At 44.0% G+C, this 22,864-nt stretch overlaps 2 pseudogenes; both read right to left on the bottom strand.

Moving 5' to 3' along the window:
• Positions 1-22,864, bottom strand: part of LOC127673527 (ensconsin-like) — a 266,418-nt pseudogene that overhangs the window by 66,234 nt on the left and 177,320 nt on the right.
• On the bottom strand, positions 10,159-10,834 carry LOC127674138 (GTPase ERas-like; annotated as a pseudogene).

Here is a 22,864-nt window from a genome sequence, read left to right as displayed (position 1 = left end):
TACACTCAGATCTGGAACACCCAAAAAGCAAAAGACTTTGCATTACCTTAAACCCATGTCCAAGCAGACTTCTCTGGTCAAAACTTCACAGCAGAAGGAAAGAACAGATTCCAAAAGGTTGTCCTCTAACCTCTACAGGGAGTTACAGCATGTAACCACTCCATACACTTATGCAAGTAAGTGATTTTTTTTTCTGCCAAGACTTATGACTTGTCTAGTTTCAGGTTTTTAGAAACTTTAACAGTCAGATATAGGGGTGGACCTTAGTTCCAATTAAAAGGGGATTAGTTACTCCCATATCATTTGTGCCAGAACTGCACAAGTAGTTTTTGTTTTTGTTTTGTTTTTTTTACGTTTTTTTATTAGATAGATTCTTTATTTATATTTCAAATGTCCCCTTTCTTGGTTCCCTGTCCCCAAAACTCTCATAATCCATCTCCCCTCTCCCTGTTCCCCAATCAGCCCTCTCCCGCTTCCCTGTTCCAGCATTCCCCCACACTGCAGCATCAAGGCTTTCCAGGACCAAGGGCCTCTCCTCCCTTTGATGTCCAACAAGGCCAAGTGAATGATTTTTTAAGGAAATAAAGGATGAACTAGATTCTTTGAGGTTCAAGGTTCTTGTTTAATAGATATTCATTTTATTTGATTTTTCAAAATCTGAAATGTCACAATAAATTATCATAAGTGGAAAGATCCAAATGGAATTTTGGGCATTTCCTAAAAATAGAAAAATTTCCAAGGAGAAATATTGATTGTAATGTTGCCAACCTTACTACTATACCAAAGAATTTTGCAGTAATGTTTTATAACTAATCAGTTAGTGAATTTTTGTTTTTAGTGTCTGTATACCAACTATACAAGTTTGTAGATAACCTGAGTTCCATGAGACCCTGTCTCTAAAATTTTTCAGCCTAGCCCATGAAGTGACCACAAATATTAACAAAACCTAATAATTTTTCTTAGAATATGATACACCTCAAGATTGACCTTATGAGAATAATCCTATAATTTAAAAAAGGCCACCAGGGCCAGTGGCACACGCCTTTAATCCCAGCACTTGGGAGGCAGAGGCAGGCAGATTTCTGAGTTCGAAGCCAGCCTGGTCTACAGAGTGAGTTCCAGGACTTCAAGGGCTACACAGAGAAACCCTGTCTCGAAAAAAAAAAACAAAAACAAAAACAAAAAAAAACAAAAAAGGTCACCAGGCTGTTAGAGCACATGCCTAACATGTTCTAGGCCCTAGATTCACTCCCCAGCATAGAAATGTGTGTGTGTCTGTCTCTAACACACTTAGAGACAAAATCTATAGGGGTTAGCATAAACACGCGAGAACCAGGGATTTACTAAGACCTGTCATCTGTGTGATAGACATGCACTAGGGTTAGCTAGAGTAGCAGAACTTTTTAAATGAATCTATGTGTCAGTATGTACAGTCATGTATATATGTATGTATACATATATTCCCATATTTATGGAATATATATTTTTATTTACATATATTTTTATATATAGTAATTTATTAGAATGGCTTACGGGCTGTGGTCTGCCTAGTTCACCAATGACTGGCTCTGAACAGTGTGGGGGCCACACCATTCGCCATTACAAGATGGCGCCGAGGAGTGTGGTAAACAGCTCATTTTGGACCATGTCCCAGCATGAGTCTGCCCAGCAACAGCAATCAACCTATCCTAGCTTGACTAGCTTATCCATAGTAGAAACATCCTGCCCTGCCAATATAAGCCGCTCCCTTGCCTCCTCCCTCGCCCCTTGCTTCCAGCTCTTCATCAACGGCATGCTCCAATAAAAAGTGTGATCAGAGAAGAATCCGTGTCGGTGGTCTTCTTCCCCTGCTGGTCAGGGGCTCGCCACAGCTGGTGCTGAAACCCGGGAAATTCTCGCACCCAGCGGACACAGGTAAGGGGTGGATTTAGAACTCTACACACGGAGCGGCTCCCCAGGTATGTGGTTCGGTTATCCTGTTGACCCTTTGGTGTTCGCCGGAATTTTTCTCTGCTTAGTCGTGGTAACTCTTCTGTGCTGTTTTTGGCTTCGTTGCCATAAACCTGGCGAGGAGTGCATTTGTTGGGTTTAAAACGAAAGTAAGACCGCTGTAGATAAAGTGGTGTTTCTTACTGTACTGTAAGTCCCTCGTAGATAAGTGGGCAGTATGGGTAATAACTTGGGGGCTGGACCTGGCACCTGTGACTTTGCAGCCCCTATACAGGGTCTGCTAAAGCAGCGAGGACTGAAGATATCACCGCGTACAGTAGAAACCATAGTGAAGGATATTGATAAGGCAGCACCTGGTTCGCTGTTTCGGGCGATCTTAACCTTGGCTGCTGGGAGAAACTAGGAAAAGACCTTGAGAGAGCAAAACAAGAAGATAGAATTGGCCGAGGATCAATTCCCTTATGGAAGCTGATCCATTCGTGCCTCAAGGACAGTAAGAACATGGAGCTGATTAAGCAGGGACATAAAGTTTTGGCTACACACCAGGATAGTCTATCGGAAGCCGAGTCAAAGGAGGGGGAGGAAAACAGGCCTGCAAAGTGTAAAAAGGAAAAAAAGGAAAAGAAAAAGAAAATAAAACAAGGGGAAGGTAAAAAGGAACCCCTATATCCAGTACTGGAAGAGTTTGCAAACTTAGAAATATCAGAAGAATCAGAAAAGGAAGAATTAACAGAGGAGGAAGAAGAGGAGCTTGAGAAAGCTGCCGCAGAGTATGAGAGCGACCGTTATGGGCAGCAATCAGTTTTTAATAAAGCCAGGACAGGCGCGGGACCAGTGGCGCCCTCGGCCCCGTGCACACCCCTTGCTCCGCCCCCGTATCATTCTTCCGGTGGGGGGTGGCATTTTATAGGAAGAAATACATGGGGACGTCTTGCATCTGCTTTTCCTGTTTTTCAAAATCCACAGACTAATGATAGATATCATGAACCTATACCTTATAAACAATTGAAAGATCTTGTCGATGCAGCAAAGACTTATGGAGCAAATGCTAGCTATACTCATACATTGTTAAGCAGATTGGCAAATCAACCTCTCACTCCATCAGATTGGTCTGAGGTTGCTAGAGCAAGTCTGTCCACCGGACAATACCTGGACTATAAGTCCCTAGTTGCAGATGCAGCCCAAGCCCAGGCCCGAATAAATGCACAGAATCAGCACCCTCAATGGGATGCTGATATGCTTTTGAGAATAGGTCGATGGGCAATAAATCAAACACAATTCCCAATAGAGGTCTATGCTCAAATTAACGATATCTATCAGAGAGCATGGAAAGCCTTGCCAAAAAAGAGTGAAGTTGCTGGAAACCTAACAAAAATATTGCAAGGACCTAATGAGCCATTCTCGGAGTTTGTGGCCAGGATGTTGGAAGCTGCAGAGAAGGTTTTTGGAGATACAGAAACAGCTGCACCCTTGGTTAAACAGCTTGTGTATGAACAATGCACTAAAGAGTGTAGACGGGCGATCACGCCCTGGAAGGGAAAGGGAATTGACACCTGGCTGAAAGCATGCAGGGAGATCAGTGGACCTTTGACTAATGCAGGACTGGCTGCTGCGGTCGTAGCAGCAACTCGTACTCAAAGAAAAGATACAGGTGCTTGTTTTAGTTGTGGTCGGACTGGTCACTTTAAGAAACAATGCCCACAAGTCAGTCCCAGCACGATTCGGCCACCTGGAACTTGTCCAAGGTGCAGTAGGGGGAATCATTGGGCAAATGAGTGCAGATCAGTAAGGGACATTAATGGACAGCCCATTCACAGGAAAGCATTCCAGACAAAAAACGGGAAGCGGGGCCCCTGTCCCCAGGGCCCGAAAATCTTTTGGGCAGTTCAGGATCCCAATATGAGACCTCCATTAACACCAGGAGAGCAACACCAGGTTCCGCAGGGTTGGACCTCCGTGCCACCGCCGGACTGGTGTTGACACAAAAGATGGGTGTGCAGGTAGTAAGCACAGACATGACCGGACCTCAAAAAAGGGGAACAGTCGGCATTATCTTGGGACATTCGTCCTCGACCATGAGAGGGCTTTTCGTCCTCCCTGGGGTAATAGATTCTGACTACACAGGGACCATTAAAGTAATGTGTCATGCTCCTTTTGGCATCATCTCCATAGCCCCGGGAGACAGGATCGCTCAGTTACTTGTCCTGCCATCTTCACATGATAGATACTCTGCTAATGCACAGGAGCGCCAGGAGAAGGGTTTTGGCTCTACTGGAATTGATTTGGCCTGCCTCTCAGTCGAGTTAAATGATAGACCTATCCTGAGCTTAGAGATTGAAGGGAAGACTTTTTCAGGTCTCTTAGATACAGGTGCAGATCGGAGCGTCATGAAGCTCAGAGATTGGCCCAAGCATTGGCCTTTGCAGACTTCTTCTCATACGTTGCAAGGCTTGGGGTATGCACAAGCGCCCTCTATTAGCGCTAGGGAATTACATTGGAGAACTAAGGATCAACAAGGAAAATTCATGCCTTTCGTTGTTGATCTCCCCATTAATCTCTGGGGAAGAGATATTCAACAACAAATGAACCTAATATTAACTAATGACTACTCCAAGGCCAGCAGGCATATGATGAAAAAAACAAGGATTTATACCAGGAGAGGGCCTTGGAGCTAGATTGCAAGGCAGGAGATCCCCAATTGACACCAATCAGAAGCTAGATAGAAAGGGGCTGGGTTTTTCCTAGGGGCCGCTGAGGAAACATTAGCTATTCCTTGGACTGCGAAACAGGCTGTTTGGGTGCCTCAGTGGCCCCTATCACAAGAAAAACTCCTAGCAGCCGAGACTTTAGTACAGGAACAACTAGCTTTGGGCCACATTGAACCTTCTACTTCTCCTTGGAATACTCCAATTTTTGTCATTAAGAAGAAATCAGGAAAATGGAGATTGTTACATGATCTCCGAGCTGTTAATGCTCAGATGCAAATCATGGGAGCCATACAGAGGGGGCTACCCTTGCTTTCTGCATTACCCAAAGCTTGGCCTATTTATGCCCTAGACATTAAAGATTGCTTTTTCTCCATTCCACTTTACCCTAGAGATAGAGAAAGGTTTGCCTTTGCAGTGCCCTCTATTAATCACGAACAACCAGATAGAAGGTATCAGTGGAGAGTTTTGCCTCAGGGTATGGCCAATAGCCCCACTATGTGTCAATTATATGTGGATGCAATTCTTCAACCTGTGAGAAATAGTTTTCCTAATGTCAGATTCCTCCATTACATGGATGATGTATTATTGACTGCTTCTTCACAGCAGGTTCTTGACGACGCCTTCACCAGCTTAACGAAGGCATTTGAACAAAAGGGGTTGTACATCTCCCCTGATAAAATTCAGCAGTCCACTATTGTGAAATTTCTAGGAGCAACCATCTGTTCTAATCAAGTAAGACCCCAAAAGATTTGCATTCGAACCTTACATCTAAAAACCTTGAATGATTTCCAACAATTATTAGGAGATATCAATTGGCTGCGGGGATATCTGGCTATTCCTAGAGCTGAACTTCAACCTCTTTTCTCCATCCTAGAAGGGAATCCTGATGTTAATTCTCCTAGGTCACTCACCCCTGTGGCAGAAGCTGCGCTTCGTAAAGTTGAATTGGCCATTGAAAAAGCAAGTTTGGATCGTTTTGACCCAGAGAAGCCTTTAAAGCTATGCATTTTACAAACTAAAGCCTATCCTACGGGTGTCCTGTGGCAAGACGGCCCCCTGTGGTGGCTTCATGGGCATTCATTAGGGGCAAAAACGTTACAGTACTACCCTGCTCTGGTTGCTAATCAGGCCTTAATAGGAATAAAATTTAGCCTTACACATTTTGCTAAACACCCCGATGTTTTAATTATCCCCTATACCAAACAACAGGTTGAGGTACTTGCAGGTACCGTGGATGAATGGACTATACTGATGTGTGCTTTCTCGGGCATAATAGATAACCACTATCCTAAAAGTGAGTTATTGTCTTTTGTTAATAAGAATTTGGTTTATTTTCCAAAGATCACTGCCACCAAACCTTTGACAGCTGTGACTATTTTTCTGACGGATCAAAATCAGGAAAAGGGGCTTATGCCATCCAAGGACATGAGCCTGTAATTTGCACCTTCCGTCCGGATGCACCTCAAGTGGTAGAGTGTCAGGTGGTCCTGGAAGTGTTTAAACACTTTGAAGAGCCTTTTAATTTGTTTTCAGATTTGCTTTATGTTGTCAATGCAGTTTCAAATTTAGAAGTAGCCGCTACTATCCATCCCTCTAGTATGGTGGCTCCTATTTTGGTACAAATTCAGAATTGTATTTTACAAAGGAGACATCCCTTTTATATTGGACATATTAGAGCCCATTCCCTCCTGCCAGGACCATTAAGCACCATGAATGATATCATGGATAGAGCAACACGCCAAACAATTATGGTGGCTATAGATCCTTTTGAATCGGCAAAGCATTTTCATGACTTATATCACGTCCCAGCAAATACTTTAAGATTGAAATTCCATATTACCAGAAATATGGCAAGAGATATAGTTAAGAACTGTCAATCGTGTGTTCCTTTTCATCACCTGCCTCATATCGGGGTGAATCCAAAAGGCCTTAAGCCTCTATCCCTCTGGCAAATGGACGTGACACATGTACCTGAGTTTGGAAGGCTTAAATATCTTCACGTGTCTGTAGACACGTGTTCAGGCATTATTCACGCCACACCTATGACAGGTGAGCGCGTTTCTCATGTAAAAACTCATTGCCTGGAGGCTTGGGCGGCCTGGGGTAAGCCACATGCCATAAAAACAGATAATGGCCCAGCTTACACCTCCCGTGGTTTTCAAGCATTTTGAGCATGCCTTGAAGTCTCTCATCATCTGGGATTGCCTTACAATCCTCAAGGACAAGGCATTGTTGAGAGAGCCAATAGAACTATCAAGGAGATTCTACAAAAACAAAAAGGGGGAATAGCTGAACATGCTACCCCACGAGAAAGAACATCTCTAGCTCTCTTTACACTTAATTTTTTAAATCTTAATGAGTACAATACAACTGCTGCTGACAGGCACGTAAACTCAGTTCCATCTCATCGCATGCATGTCATGTGGAAGGATGTGCTGGACAATAACTGGTATGGACCAGATCCTGTGATTCAGAGATCCAGGGGAGCTGTTTGTGTTTTTCCACAGGACCGAGCTGACCCAATCTGGGTTCCAGAGAGGCTGACTCGCTGAGTTGAAAGCCCAAGAGAGGAGGATGCGAATCTCAGTGATGAAAATGTGGAGAAGAATAATGATCCTGTGGTGGCTGACTCACCTGATACATGCCAGTGAAAATTATTTTTGGTCTTTTTCTCGCACTTGGCCAATACCAGTGCCCGTGCATAATGAGTCTAATGTTTTTCCTCAATTCTATTCCACCCGTTGCCATTACGGTGTACCCTGTAAATCTAAGACCAGACTGATCTGAAAATGCAAGTTTTTAACCAGACTCGAGTTCCATTGGCAGGAACACTTTGTTTTTCCAATTCTTCTCAGTCCCCCCAAACCTGGATTAGCCTCTACAAAGAGTTATGAGGCCTTGCACTTCTAGGATTGGGTGGGGGTGGGAATGTTTGACTTAGCTATCCGCTGCGGGCTGGTATTACTGTTATGGTTGGTCTACAGGCTCAGAACCCAAAATAAACGAGACAAAGTGGTCATTGCGTAAGCAATTGTGGCTCTGGAGAAGGGAACCTCCACAGAAGTATGGCTGTCAATCTTGAGGCAATAGAAAGCCGGCTCAAACAGCTCTTGCACGCCTGGAGTTAAGCTCATTGCACATGGCAGAGTGTTGGACTGGCACCTGGGGAAGGTTGTTGAACGAGGTATTGCATGGAGGCTTAATCACCTCCAGGAGGCATATCGTTCAGCATAGGGGTTACCTGCCCAAGTCTCCCCTCTCCCATAAAACGGCAGAGGACAGGTCGAGGATACCCCGGATGTAGGAAAGAGTCTAGGGGATATCCCCGTACATGGTCTGACTTGATCTAATTTTTCTCACAGGGAGGGACGATCTCTGTCTCCACCTTCTAACCAGGTTATCTATTAGCCTTCTTAGTACAAGTTGGCACCTACTTCCTCTTCTTGTTGAGCCATAAACAAGCCAAGTACGCATGTACGAAGGGAGCTTCTGCCACTGAGTCTCTGCATATCTTGGGGTGAGGATCCGCTGCCAACCAGGGTATGCCACGCCCAAGGCGGGAAAATTTTTTTCGGTCTGGCCTTCTAGCCCAGTACCAAGTTCATACAAAAGAAAAGGGGGAAGTGTGGGGGCCACACCATTCGCCATTACAAGATGGTGCCGAGGAGTGTGGTAAACAGCTCATTTTGGACCATGTCCCAGCATGAGTCTGCCCAGCAACAGCAATCAACCTATCCTAGCTTGACTAGCTTATCCATAGTAGAAACATCCTGCCCTGCCAATATAAGCCGCTCCCTTGCCTCCTCCCTCGCCCCTTGCTTCCAGCTCTTCAATAACGGCATGCTCCAATAAAAAGTGTAATCAGAGAAGAATCCGTGTCGGTGGTCTTCTTCCCCTGCTGGTCAGGGGCTCGCCACAGAACAGAAAGTCCCAGAATCCAGAACTTGGTCAGTCCACAAGGCTGGATGTCTCAGCTGGTCTTCAGTAGATGCTGGAATCCTGAAGGAGTGGGCTGTAATGCCAGGGAGGGAACGGGCTTGCCAGCAAAGCAAAGAAAGCAGGCAACGAGCAAAAGCTTCCCTCTTCCGAGTCCTTATCAAGGATTTCAGAAGAAGGTATGACCCGATTTAAAGGCATGTGTTTTCCTACCTCAAGATTTGGGTTACAAGTGGATCTTCCTACGTCAAACTAAGCAGTTCCTCAGTGCTGTGCCCTCCGTTTTTAATTTAAGTCCAGATGTAGTCAAGTTGACAACCAAGACTAGCTATCACAAGAGGGTTAGAAAACAAAACAAACATGTCTGCTTTTGAAACTCAAAATTGGGACTGGAGAGATGGCTCAGAGGTTAAGAGCACTGACTGCTCTTCCAGAGGCCCTGAGTTCAATTCCCAGCAACCACATGGTGGCTCAGAGCAATCTGTAATGAGATCTGATGCCCTCTCCTGGTGTGTCTGAAGACAGCAACAGTGTTCTCATACATAAAAATAAATAAATCTTTTTAAAAAAGAAAGAAAGAAAAAAGAAAGAAAGAAACTCAAAATCTAGCTTGCAAGGAGGAGGGTAACTCCCAGAACAAAGGGTGGGAGAGAAGCAGGACTGCCCCAGCACGTGCCCCTGGCTGAGGCAGCAAGAACTAGCTGGAGGAAGGAAGGTTAAAGTCTACACAACCCCCCATTACAGCTACTTAATTCTGGGTCGGGAAAACCAGCTCCCAGATCTAGGTCACGGTGGTAGGAGACACACGCATTTGCAGAAGGGTGCACAAGAAGTGAAAGTGTGTGGTAAGGTCTCAGGCCGCGGTCTTTAGTCTTATGACATCTCTGAGCACGGCAGTACATTCCATCACCTCGGTTCTAGAGAGGCACAGTGTATCCTACCTCAGGCACACTTCCATGAACTCAAAGCCAGCCTGACCTAAACAGCAAATAGTAGGTTAGCCAGGGAAGGAAATAAACCAGGGGTGTGCTTCAGTTTATGTTTTTCTTAAATTAAGACAAATTTTCAATGTAAGTTAAAATGTGGACAACTTCCCCAATTAATTCATAATCCTTTGGTATTACTTAAAGAAGAATTAAAAGACTAAAAACAAGCAAAGAAAAACTCCATGAGCCATGGGAATAAATATAAAAGTGGGGAAAAGTCATCTTAACAGAATAATCAGAAAATTATGAACTCATCTGTAGCCTTGAAAGTAGTTAAAGGTGAAAATTACTGAACATAAAGGGCATACATAGCCAGGTGGTAGTGTCACACATCTTTTTTTTTTTTTTTTTTTTTTTTTTTTTTTTTTTTTTTTTTAGCTTTGAATGCTGAGAACGTTTATTTAATTTTGCATAGAGTTTCACAGAACACAGCCAACAAGGGACACTCCTCACCAAATGACAATAAAAAAAAAATGTCCGTGGAAACTTACTTGGTGGGTGGGTGGGTGGGGAAATGTTATGGCAAGAGAACTGTCACCTTGACAGGAGACAAGGGTCAATTGACTTAACTAAGATCCTCAGGCTACAGAGCAGCCACAGCTACAGATGGTTTTGTGGCGTCTGATCTTCCTGCTTGACACAGCCCCAGCCTCCTGGGCCTCTGAATCTCAAGGTCAAGAGGGCAAAGGCTTCCCACACTTTGCTGCCTCTTGGCTGAGGTCTTCACTAAGGGGACTCCTAGCTTGGGAGCAAGGACTGCTGCGGCAGCGGCAGCATGAGCATCTCCAGCAGTGCTCAGCAGGTCTAGCACCAGAGGCTGCGGTGAGGCTTCCACGTGGACCATATCTGCTGCAGGTGGTCTAGTGACGAGGGGTCATCAAGAACAAAGACGCCCAGCAGGCCATCACCCACTGCCAAGCATGGTCCTGCAGAGCCCGCCCGGTATCCTGGCAAGCGGTATCCAGCACATTTAGGATGTAGCCTCCTCTGTCGTCCAGGGCTGCTTCTTTCCAGTAGGAATCCTGGATAGTAGGCTTGTGGTCTTTGACTAAGCAGTGGTGAGTCATTGGGATCCTGAGAGCTTTTTCACCAACACAGCTTGCACCCACCACCACCGCAGCCTTGAACTCCAGTAGCTGCCTGACAGCATCTATCTCTGCATTGTGCCCAAGCCTCATGGCTTTCCTCTGGGGAGCTGGTGCATTGCTGGCTGGAGCTCAGGTCCAAGATGCTAAACTTGGTCAGCCAAGCCATTCCCCAGCACCTCAAGGAAGTGGTGTAAACAGCCACTTTAAGAGTGTTTAAGAGTTCGCTGGGAATGGGAAATCAGGCGAGACTGGCTGTGTTCCCAGGAGTAGCAGTCTGCTGAGGGGCAGCAGGCTGATCTGCAGTGTCACACATCTTTAGTTGTTTAGTTCTCAAGAGGCAGAGACAGAGGGATCTCTGTGAATTCAAGGCCTGCCTGGTCTACAGAGCAAGTTCTAGGAAGCCAGGGCGACACAGAGAAATACTGTCTTGAAAAAACGACCAAACAAACAAACCAAAAAACTGGAATAATGTGCAAGCCATTTCTTAACATTGTTTTGTTACATACACGATCACCAGGGAAATGTGATTATTATCTGTTTTGTGGATGAAACATTTTCAGGATTGAAAGCAGTGTTAAAAAACTAATTGTAAACCCACTCAAAGCTTTAATGCCAGAACGTAGGAGGCAGAGGCAGAGGCAGAGTGATCTCTGAATTTGAGGACAGCCTGGTCTACATAGTGAGTTCCAGGACAGTCAGAGCTGACAGTGAGACCCTTTTAAAAACAAAACAAAACAAAACAAAACAAAAAAAAAAAAAAAAAAAAACCTCAATAATAAAATTTGTTGTGTTAGTATCTGGCTCATCAATATTTTAATTCCACTGTAGACTTTTTTTTTTAATTTCAACCTTTTTTGTACTGTGTGTACAGTGATTCATTTTTGAGACTTTTCTTGTATTGCATTCTAGCCTGGAACTCACTGTGGAGCCCTACATGACTCTGAATGCCACGCCTGCCACACCCTCTTAGTACTAGACATTGAACCCAGGGTTTTGTATATGCTAGGTACATACCCAGCCAACTGAATTCTCCCACCAGCCAGTGTCACTGTTCCCTTAATACAAGAAAGAAAAGTGTGACTTTGCAGTATGTCTTCCTGCTGCGATGGAAAAGTATCCCAGGACTACAGAGCCCATGAACCACAGGGCTCTGAGAGGAAGCATCTTCAGCAAGAGGTGCCTCAGCTCCCAGGGAGGGTATCCCCAGCGGAGCTCAGAGCTCAGCTCCTTCCTTGATTCTTGGTTTCTTCCAGTGAGAAAGTCATGCTAGCTAGGCGGCAAATCTCATAAAAGAGATTTGTTGGGGAGACAGATCCAGGAGGAAAAGGGATGAATCCAGCATGGGTGGCTGCCTCTGCGCCCCTGAGTGGACAACAGGGAACTGGACAAAGGACGAGGCTTAGACAGTGTTTCTTAGGAGGCTGAACTTTTCAGGGAAGAGATCTCCAGAGTGAGGGATTGGTGGGACGTCCTGTTCAATGATCGGTGGGGCTTGTGGGAAGATCAGGGATTGATGGGTTTTTTCACCCCCTCTTCCCTGCATCGGGTCCTTGGGTTAGAATGGAAAGACTGTCCTGGCTGGCTGAGGCTCTGTGGCTGAGCAGCTTAGGGAGGTTAGAGAGGAGGTGCTGCCACCTTGGACAGCCAGGCGCTGCAGTGGGACCTCAAGACTGAAAAAGAGTTGTTGCTTTTTTAACCGGTGCCCCCAATCTGACAGCTCCCCCAGCAAGCCAAATTCAGCGCATTTGTTCCCACTCAGGAAGAGATCCCGGAAGTGGTGCATGGATCGCCTCGTTGGCCGCAAGACGAAATGCTCATCATTGGAAAACAAGTCCGTTCACATGCCTAAAACTTGTCCTACTTAATTTCGGTCGTTTATGATTTAGTTACAGGAATCCAGCTGGCAACTGTCTGGCACATACACTGAAAAACTGAAGCAAAAACTTAAAGTCACCGGGAGAAACATAATTTAGTTCCCATGTGTCTTGGATCTAAATTATGACCGGCTCATTACCTACTGGTGGCATGGCATGTTTCATAATCCAAGTTTGATGACTCATGTCTGTGATTCCAGCACTGCAAAAGCTGAGGCAGGAGGATTGAGTGAAAGGCCTACTTATGCTACACAACAAGACTCTGTATCAACGTACATGTACACATAGACACAACGGGAGGGGACTACCGACAAAGTCAATAGTGACGAGATACTAATCAATTAGTAAATATACACAGTATTGGGGAAGTCTGATAATAACAAACGCATATATTATCCGTGTGGAATAATGGCTCAGTCACTTGAAGGTGCTTGTATTAGGTAGATATATATTTTCTTCACATAGTGGTTTTGTACCCTAAGCCATCTTGTGATCCATCATCTCACAGAGTCCATGGACAGGGTTAAAAAGTCCATGCCATGTTATCAGTGTTTGTGTTGACAAAGTGGCATCCTAGGTAACAAGCTGAAATTTGTGACGTGTCTTAATTATGATTCTAGGCAGAGATACACGGAAATATTAGCAATATTTGTGACGCTAACAAGTAGAAGACAATCTTTTTAGATATAGCCCAGGCTAGTCTCTAGTTTGTAGTTGAAGCTGACCTTGAAGGTATACTTCAATCTTCACCTTCAGAGCGCTGGGAATAATAGTTTTATGTGGCGGGGATTCAGACCCAAAGTGTCACACACAGTAGGGCAGCACCCTACCAAGCAAGCCACATTCCAGCCCCAAAGTCAAAATGTGTTTGGGTTTGGTGGCAAGGGTTTTTTTGAGGTTTTTTTTTTTTTTTTTTTTTTTCTGAGACAGGGTTTCTCTGTGTAGTCCTGGGCTGTCCTGGAACTCACTCTGTAGACCAGGCTGGCCTTGAACTCATAAATCTGCCCGCCTCCGCCTCCCCAGTGCTGGGATTACAGGTGTGCAACACCATGCCTGGATTTTTTTTTTCTAAGAATATTTCTTTGTGTAGCCCTGGCTGTTTTGGAACTCACTCTATAGACCAGGCTGGCCTGGAACTCAGAACTGCTTGCTTCTGCAGTATAGACCAGGCTGGCCTGGAACTCAGAACTGCTTGCTTCTGCAAGTGTCTCAAATCTGGGATCAAAGGTGTGTACCAACACTGCCTGGACCCAGATGTTTTAATAAATAAATAATCACTGTATTTACAGTTCTACATCAGAATTATTTATAATGCATTATTTCATTGTGCACACATGCAATTCTGGCCCTTAAGAGGCTGAAGCAGGAAGATCATGAGTTTAGTACTAGCCTATGTTACATACTGAGGTCCCTGTATCAAAAAGCAAAAGAAAGTGCTGGAGAGATGGCTCAGTGGTTAAGAGCACTGACTGCTCCCCCGAAGGTCCTGAGTTCAAATCCCAGCACCCACATGGTAGCTCACAACACACCCTCTTCTGGTGTGTCTGAAGACAGCTACAGTGTACTTACATATAATAAATAAATAAATCTTTTTGTGTTTGTTTTTTCGAGACAGGGTTTCGCTGTGTAGCCCTGGCTGTCCTGGAACTCACTCTATAGACCAGACTGGCCTCGAACTCAGAAATCCTCTTGCCTCTGCCTCCTAAGTACTAGGATTAAAGGCATGTGCCACTACCGCCCAGCTTAAGTAAATCCTTTTTTAAAAAAAAAGGCAATAGAGAGAGACAGCCTTGACAGGACAGTTCTGTAGTTCCAGCCCTTGAGAGGATGAGCCAGGAAGATTGCCAAGAGTTTAAAGTTTGCTTTGCCTACACAAGCTCCAGGCTAGCCTAGGCTACCAAGAAAGACCTCCTCTACCTCACATGAAATAAAACAAAAACAAAAAAGAAAATGAACTAAAAAGAGTTAATTGGGTTACTTTTTAAAATAACACATGCTTAGCATTTGTTCATCCATATGTATGTGCGTGTCTGCCTGTGCATGTCTGCCTGAGTGTGTCTGCCTGTGTGGGTCTGCCTGTGCATGTCTGCCTGTGCATGTCTGCCTGTGCGTGACTGCCTGTGCAGGCGTGTGGCACCTGTGGGTGCGTGGCTGGGGGTGGAGTGGGATCCCTGCAGAGGCAGGGTCAGATCCACTGGAGCTGGAGCTACAGGCAGTTGTGAGTTGGGCACTGTGGGTGCTGGGAACCAAACTCAGGACCTCCAGAAGAGCAGCAAGTTCCCTTAACCACCGAGCCACGCTGGGTCCCAACGGTTAGCATCTTTCCTCGTGTTTATTACCAGAGCAGCTTCTAGATCTCATTTGCACGCCTACATCATAGTCACTTTCTGGACAGCAGCCCTAAAGAGAGAACCTGTCATTTCAGCTCCCTGCACTCACAGCCTTGTGTATCCGCGTCCAGTGGACACAACATCGCAGAAGTGACTAGATGCTATTTTACAGGTAAGATTTTAAACTTCTGTGGGTTCTGTGCCTGTACCTAGAACACTTGCACTGGTACTGGGGAGGTCAGCTGCCCTGTCACAGGGCAAGTCTGTGGATAGCTCAAAATGACAGAGAACTTAGGCCCGCTGATAGCTTTCTCTCCATCAAACCTCCAGATGATTGAACAACTGTTTGTATCCTTCCTTAACACTGAGCGAGGCCGTGCGGTGGTGGCGCATGCCTGTAATCCCAGCATTCAGGGAGCCAGAGGCAAGCAGATTTCTGAGTTCAAGGCCAGCCTGGTCTACAGAGTGAGTTTTCCAGTACAGCCAGTGCTAAACAGAGGAACCCTGTCTCAAAAAACCCAAATCCAAAAAACCAAAAACCAAACCAAAACAAAAAACAATGAGTGAGAGTTTCTATCCAAAACTACCTAGGTAGGCTGGTTTTAGATTCTTTACCCACAGAAACCAGGAGATAGTAAGCTGCTGTGTTTGGGGAGTAATTTGTGATGAGGCTACAGAGCACGACATGTTATATCACTAACTTGCTGTGACACTCTAAAGAAGAAATGTTCCCTCCATAGCCTCGAGTATTCGAACACTTGGTTCCAAGTTAGTTATTATCTTAGACTTTCCATTGCTACAACGAAACACCATGACCAAAAAGCAAGTTGGGGAGTAAAGGGTTTATTTAGCTTACACGTCTGCATCACAGCCCATCATGGGAGGAAGTCAGGACAGGACAGGAACCTGGAGACAGGAGCTGATGCAGAGGCCATGGAGGGGTGCTGCTTACTGGCTTGCTCCTCCTGGCTTGCTCAGCCTGCTTTCTTATAAAACCCAGGAACAGCCCAGAGAGGGCACCACCCACAATGGGCTGGCACCACCCCAATCATGTTTTAAGAAAACGCCTTACAGCTGGATCTTATGGAGGCATTTTCTAAACTTGAGGTTCCCTTCTTTCAGATCATTCTAGCTTGTGTCAAGGAGACAAACAAAGCCAGGCAGTACAGTGGCAATGATTGCGAAGGTGGTACAGCCTTGCTGGGGAAGTTGAGAGTTGTTGTCCTGTGATTGTTGCAGTGTGTTACTGTTTCCGGCTTGCCCTTGAAGATACCATCTCTCAGTTCCCTGCTCCTGCTACCATGCCTGCCACACACTGCTGTGACTTCCTGCCAGGATAGACTGTTATCCCTCTGGAATCACAAGCCTTGGTCATGTTATTTTATCACAGCAAAAGATAGCAGTCAATACACTCGCTCAGTGTTTTCATAAACTTAATGTAATTTCTTCCCTTTAAAGTAACTGTGTGTCTTAAGATACTATTCTGAGACAGGACGTGTCACCTTCTTCAATGTTCTAAAGAATCCATGGGGGACTGGAGAGATGGTTCAGCGGTTAAGAGTACTGACTGCTCTTTCAGAGGTCCTGAGTTCAAATCCCAGTAACCACATGGTGGCTCACAACCATCTGTAGTGGGACTCGATGCCCTCTTCTGGTATGTCTGAAGACAGCTACAGTGTGCTCATATAAATAAAATAAATGAATCTAAAAAAAGGGGGGGGGGCATCCATGATACAAATAAGGTTATAGATGATTTCATTGTTAGTTTGTACTACCTGGAAAAAGGGAGAAAGAGCATAGGCAGGAATACTGGCCGTTTCTGGACAGAAGTGAGGCATGTCTGACCAACAGTCTACACCCACGCTAAGGTAATTGGGGGTGGGAGCGGGTGGGTGGATGGAGGTTCTGGGTAAAGTGCCATTGGCAAAATTTTTTCTGGTTCTTTCTCTCACCCCCTTGCTCCCAGAAATAAGATACAGACTCAAAATATATTTACAAATACCTTGGCCATATAGCTAGGCTCCTCTCTGACTAGATATAACTTAAAATGTCTCATTTATCCTAGCTACATTCTGCCACATGCTGGTTACCTGTGGTATCTTGTCTGTCTCAACACATCTTCCTGGCAAATCTCCCTCCTGGCTCTCTCCCAGAATCCTTTCTCTCTACTTGATTCCCACCCATATTTCCTGCAAAAGCTACAGGCCATAGGCTTTTTAGTTCACAGGTGACGTATCCATGCAACACACAACATATTCTTTCTACAAGATAATGATGGGCTAGAGAGATGGCTCACTGACTGCTCTTCTGAAGGTCCTGAGTTCAAATTCCAGCAACCACATGGTGGCTTACAATCATCTGTAATGGGATCTGATGCCCTCTTCTGGGAGTGTCTGAAGATAGCTACAGTGTACTTACATATAATAAATAATAAAAATCTTTAAAAAGAAAACATAGTGACAAGTGAGAAGCTAAAAGATCAGTGAAATCAATGAAAATAATATAATATGATATGTTTTGAGACAGGCCTCCTTACATATCTCTGGCTCTCCTAGAATTCTCTGTATAGACCAGACTGGCCTTGAATTTTTAGAGATCACCTACCTCTGCTTTCAAAGTACTAGGATTAAAGATGGGTGCTACTATAGCTGGCTATAATAGGATTTTAAAAATTCATTTGGAAATTGAATAGAACAAAGGCTTTGTGACTTTCCCTTGGAATAAATAAAACATCTAGAGACTAAAGATTTGAAATCCAGATCCCAGATCAGAAAATCAGACATCAAATGTTTTTTGTGTTTTAGAGCATAGAATTTTAACATTCTTTTTTTTGGGAGGGGATTTGGTTTTTTGAGACAGGGTTTCTCTGTATAGCCCTGGCTGTCCTGGAACTCACTTTGTAGACTAGGGTAGCCTCGAACTCAGAAATCCACCTGCCTCTGCCTCCCAGAGTGCTGGGATTACAGTTGTGCGCCACCACTGCCCAGTGAATTTTAACATTCTTGACATTACTTAGAACAGAACAGAGTCATGGCTGTTTATGAATCTGTGTATTTGATAAACATTTGCTGAAGTTTGTTGTGTAACAGACATTATGCTTCAGGTACTAGAGAATACACAACAACCAACAAACAAGACGAGATTACTGCAATCAACTGAACACCTGTGTCCCCACAAGTATCTATGGAATTCCCATGGTAATGTAATGATATTTCCAGTTGCTACTTCAGGATAGTGATTATCTCTTGAGAGAGGCATACTCATGAGTAGAACTCATGTCTTTTAGAAGGAAAGTCCAGAGAGCTAGTGACTTCTTATTATATGTGGGCACAAGCAAGTAGTTTTTCCAGCAGCCCGAACTGACAAAGTCAACTTATATTTGCAGAGATTCAAGATGAGAGAAATGGTTTAGTTAAGTAAATCCATAGAGTTCTCCACCCCTACAGAATATCACGACATACAAAATTACAGGGTGTTATTAAAAATACCATGCCAACAACAAAATAATTCATCATTACTTTTTTTAAATATTAACATGCCTTTGGCTAAAATCATGAAATTAAATTGGAATGTCAGACTCTAGTTGGTTAATAGGGTAGAAGTCCTACAGGGGTCACTTAGTAAGCCTTCCCAGCATCCTTGCATCAACAAAGTAAAGATGTCCCTTAACATCCACAGGAAGTCTTCAGGGAAGAAGATGGTGTGGGGGGAGGGGTGGAGGGAGGAGGCGAGACAGCAGCTATCCCTCTGCTGTTGAAAGAATTCATGAAAGTCTGTCATAGGATCCCCTAGACCAACCGCCATATGAAACACTTAAATATTCTTCACCCCCTCCCATGTTGGCAGGCAAACTTCCATCCTTTAAACTTATAAGGTGCTGGGCAGTGGTGGTGCATGCCTGTAATCCCAGCACTTGGGACGGAGAGGCAGGTGGATTTCTGAGTTCAAGGCCAGCCTGGTCTACAGAGTGAGTTCCAGGACAGTCAGGGCTATACAGAGAAACCCTGTCTCGAAAAAACAAAACAAAAACAAAAATAAATAAATAAATAAAAATAAAAAATAAAAAAACTTATAAGGCAATGGTAGCAGAAAAAAAATGCATACTAGGAGACCTCCAGCAGCCAAGACCAAGGCCATTTAGGCTGACCGTAGCCCATAGGTCTTTGAGGAATAGGCGAGTATGTCCTTCCCTTGGTCTTTGGCAGCTCCATTATATGGTGCAATGAGCAGGTAGCCAGAATACAAGCCCAAACATGTCCCCATCAGAGTCGGAGTCGCAGGCTATAGCTCCTGGTGAAGTATAGCATCTACACACCTGTCATTGTCCCCTCCCTTGTGACTTGAAACATTTTTAGCTGACAAGATTATGCAGAGAAACTTGTCAATTTCAGAACATTGAATATTCACTATTTTACAAGAAATTTTAGACAAGGTCTCACTGGGTAACCCTGGGCCATCTCAAGTAACTTTTGTACTCTAACCTTTCATTAAAATATCTCTCTTTGACATTGCTTATCTCTCAATAAAGGTAAATAGTTTACCCCAGTCCTATTTAAAGAAATATGACTTTTTTTTGAGTTGGTCTTCAAAAGGAAATGGTTGACTTTGGAAGAAGATAATGACACTGCTTCTAACTACAGCATTTTGTCCTGTGACATGGAATCACCTTCCCCTCTCCCAGCCATCCTCGAGCCTGACATTTTAACAGACTTACTAGTGTGTTCTATCCAGCTGTACAGTATTTTGAATGCAGTGTGTTACTGCTGTAGCATTATAATGAGGCACTTCCCTCCTCTTTATTCTATCCTTGTCCTTGAGCCACCAGCAGCAGTCTCATCTGGAAACTAAGAAACCCAGGTTCCCAGTTCTACCATTGAATTGTTATGTAAGACCACACCCCTCCATTAGTGGTAGTTATTTTGAGATGCAGATCGATGCAAAAGCAAGAGGTTTATTTTCCAGAGAATCAGGGTCAACCCTCAAGTCGCATAACAAGAAGGCAACCTCCCACATGTCTATTACAAGCAATGTTTATACTTTTTAGGGGTATAGGTTACATTAGCAAGGTTACAATTCAAACGTATTGGCTAAGCATATCGAATTTTAAATCTACTAGCTAGCAAGCAAGACATGAATTTGAACTCTGTCTACGTCTTTCCAGAGGATCAGGTGACTATCAGTCCAGTACATTCCAAGAATGGAGATGGAGAATGGAACTTGGCCTAGCCTTGACCTGAGGTGCAGGGAAGCTATAAGGAGGGTGTGGCACTGGAAAACCCTAGGGTTCCTCAGTTGAATCAGAAACCCTGAAAGGCTGCAGAGTGTTGGCCTGGTCCACAGAAGACCCAATAAATTAGAAATCTCAAACACTTGAGGGTGTTCTGTCTACCTATAAAAAACACAAATTCCCACTGCAGCAAGAAATCAAGAAACTCTGGGAAGAAGCCTCGGTATGCTTGATTTATCAAATCATATAAGTGGTTGTAAAGTATCCTCAAGTTTGAGGACCTCTGAAATGGACCCAGTTCTTGCTGATCACTGAGCATTGTAGATTGTCACAGACCACCCCAGTCGGGTATGGGAGTCCCTCTGTTGAGGATCTTCAAAGTTCAGGTGGGTAAGGATTCTTCGGTGACAAACAGAAACAACCACAGAGTCAGTTTGAATCTGGGTGTATTTTGTAGCTCTCAAGCAGGGGATTTTATACATTAAAAACCAATAGCAACTCTTAGAAACCTTATTTAGTGAAACAATCACAAATACCAACAAAAATCATTTGACACAGTAAAATACAAAAATCATTCGAGCATTACAACTCTGAAACTACATGTTCAGTGAATCACAAACAGAACAGGTAACATCATTGTTAATCTAAATCATTGCCGAGCACTGGTGGTGCAAGCCTTTAATCCTAGCACTTGGAGGAAGAGGGAGACAGATTTCTGAGTTCAAGGCCAACCTGATCTACAGAGTGAGTTCCAGGACAGCCAGGGCTATATAGAGAAACTCTGTCTCGAAAAAGCCATATATATACATATATAAATGAGTGTATATATATCATCAAAATATAACAGTTCTAAATGAATGCACAATAGGGTGGTCATCCAAGGCTAGTGGCATATTCCCAAGAACCGGTTAATAAATCTTTATGGTCAGTGCCCGTAACCACTGAGCCAACTTTCTTTTCTTTTCTTTTTTTTTTTATTCGATATAATTTATTTACATTTCAAATGATTTCCCCTTTTCTAGCCCCCCCCCCCACTCTCCGAAAGTCCCGTAAACCCCTTCTCTTCCCCTGTCCTCCCTCCCACCCCTTCCCACTTCCCCGTTCTGGTTTTGCCGAATACTGTTTCACTGAGTCTTTCCAGAACCAGGGGCCACTCCTCCTTTCTTCTTGTATCTCATTTGATGTGTGGATTATGTTTTGGGTATTCCAGTTTTCTAGGTTAATAACCACTTATTAGTGAGTGCATACCATGATTCACCTTTTGAGTCTGGGTTACCTCGCTTAGTATGATGTTCTCTAGCTCCATCCATTTGCCTAAGAAATTCATGAATTCATTGTTTCTAATGGCTGAATAGTACTCCATTGTGTAGATATACCACATTTTTTGCATCCACTCTTCTGTTGAGGGATACCTGGGTTCTTTCCAGCATCTGGCAATTATAAATAGGGCTGCTATGAACAAAGTAGAGCATGTATCCTTATTACATGGTGGGGAATCCTCTGGATATATGCCCAGGAGTGGTATAGCAGGATCTTCTGGAAGTGAGGTGCCCAGTTTTCGGAGGAACCGCCAGACGGATTTCCAAAGTGGTTGTACCAATTTGCAACCCCACCAGCAGTGGAGGAGTGTTCCTCTTTCTCCACACCCTCTCCAACACCTGCTGTCTCCTGAATTTTTAATCTTAGCCATTCTGACTGGTGTAAGATGAAATCTTAGGGTTGTTTTGATTTGCATTTCCCTAATGACTAATGAAGTTGAGTATTTTTTAAGATGCTTCTCTGCCATGCGTAGTTCTTCAGGTGAGAATTCTTTGTTTAACTCTGTACCCCATTTTTTAATAGGGTTGTTCGGTTTTCTGGAGTCTAACTTCTTGAGTTCTTTATATATATTGGATATTAGCCCTCTATCTGATGTAGGATTGGTGAAGACCTTTTCCCAATTTGTTGGTTGCCGACCAAAGCCACAAAAAGATCCAACAAAGAAAGAGAACTTCAGACCAATTTCCCTTATGAACATAGATGCAAAAATACTCAATAAAATTCTTGCCAACCGAATCCAAGAACACATCAAAACGATCATCCACCATGATCAAGTTGGCTTTATCCTGGGAATGCAGGGTTGGTTCAACATACGGAAATCCATCAATACAATCCACTACATAAACAAACTCAAAGAACAAAACCACATGGTCATTTCATTGGATGCTGAAAAAGCATTTGACAAAATTCAGCATCCCTTCATGCTTAAAGTCTTGGAGAGATCAGGAATTCAAGGCCCATACCTAAACATAGTAAAAGCAATATACAGCAAACCGGTAGCCAGCATCAAACTAAATGGAGAGAAACTTGAAGCAATCCCACTGAAATCAGGGACCAGACAAGGCTGCCCCCTTTCTCCTTATCTTTACAATATTGTACTTGAGGTACTAGCTCGGGCAATTCGACAACATAAGGAGGTCAAAGGGATACAAATTGGAAAGGAAGAAGTCAAACTATCATTATTTGCAGACGACATGATCGTCTACCTAAGTGACCCAAAGAACTCCACTAGAGAGCTCCTACAGCTGATAAACAACTTCAGCAAAGTGGCAGGTTATAAAATCAACTCCAGCAAATCAGTGGCCTTCCTATACTCAAAGGATAAGCAGGCTGAGAAAGAAATTAGGGAAATGACCCCCTTCACAATAGCCACAAACAGCATAAAGTATCTTGGGGTGACTCTTACCAAACATGTGAAAGATCTGTATGACAAGAACTTCAAGACT

The sequence above is a fragment of the Apodemus sylvaticus genome, chromosome 23 (assembly GCF_947179515.1).
Source record: "Apodemus sylvaticus chromosome 23, mApoSyl1.1, whole genome shotgun sequence".
NCBI lineage: Eukaryota > Metazoa > Chordata > Mammalia > Rodentia > Muridae > Apodemus > Apodemus sylvaticus.
This window is presented reverse-complemented; position numbering and strand designations above follow the sequence as displayed.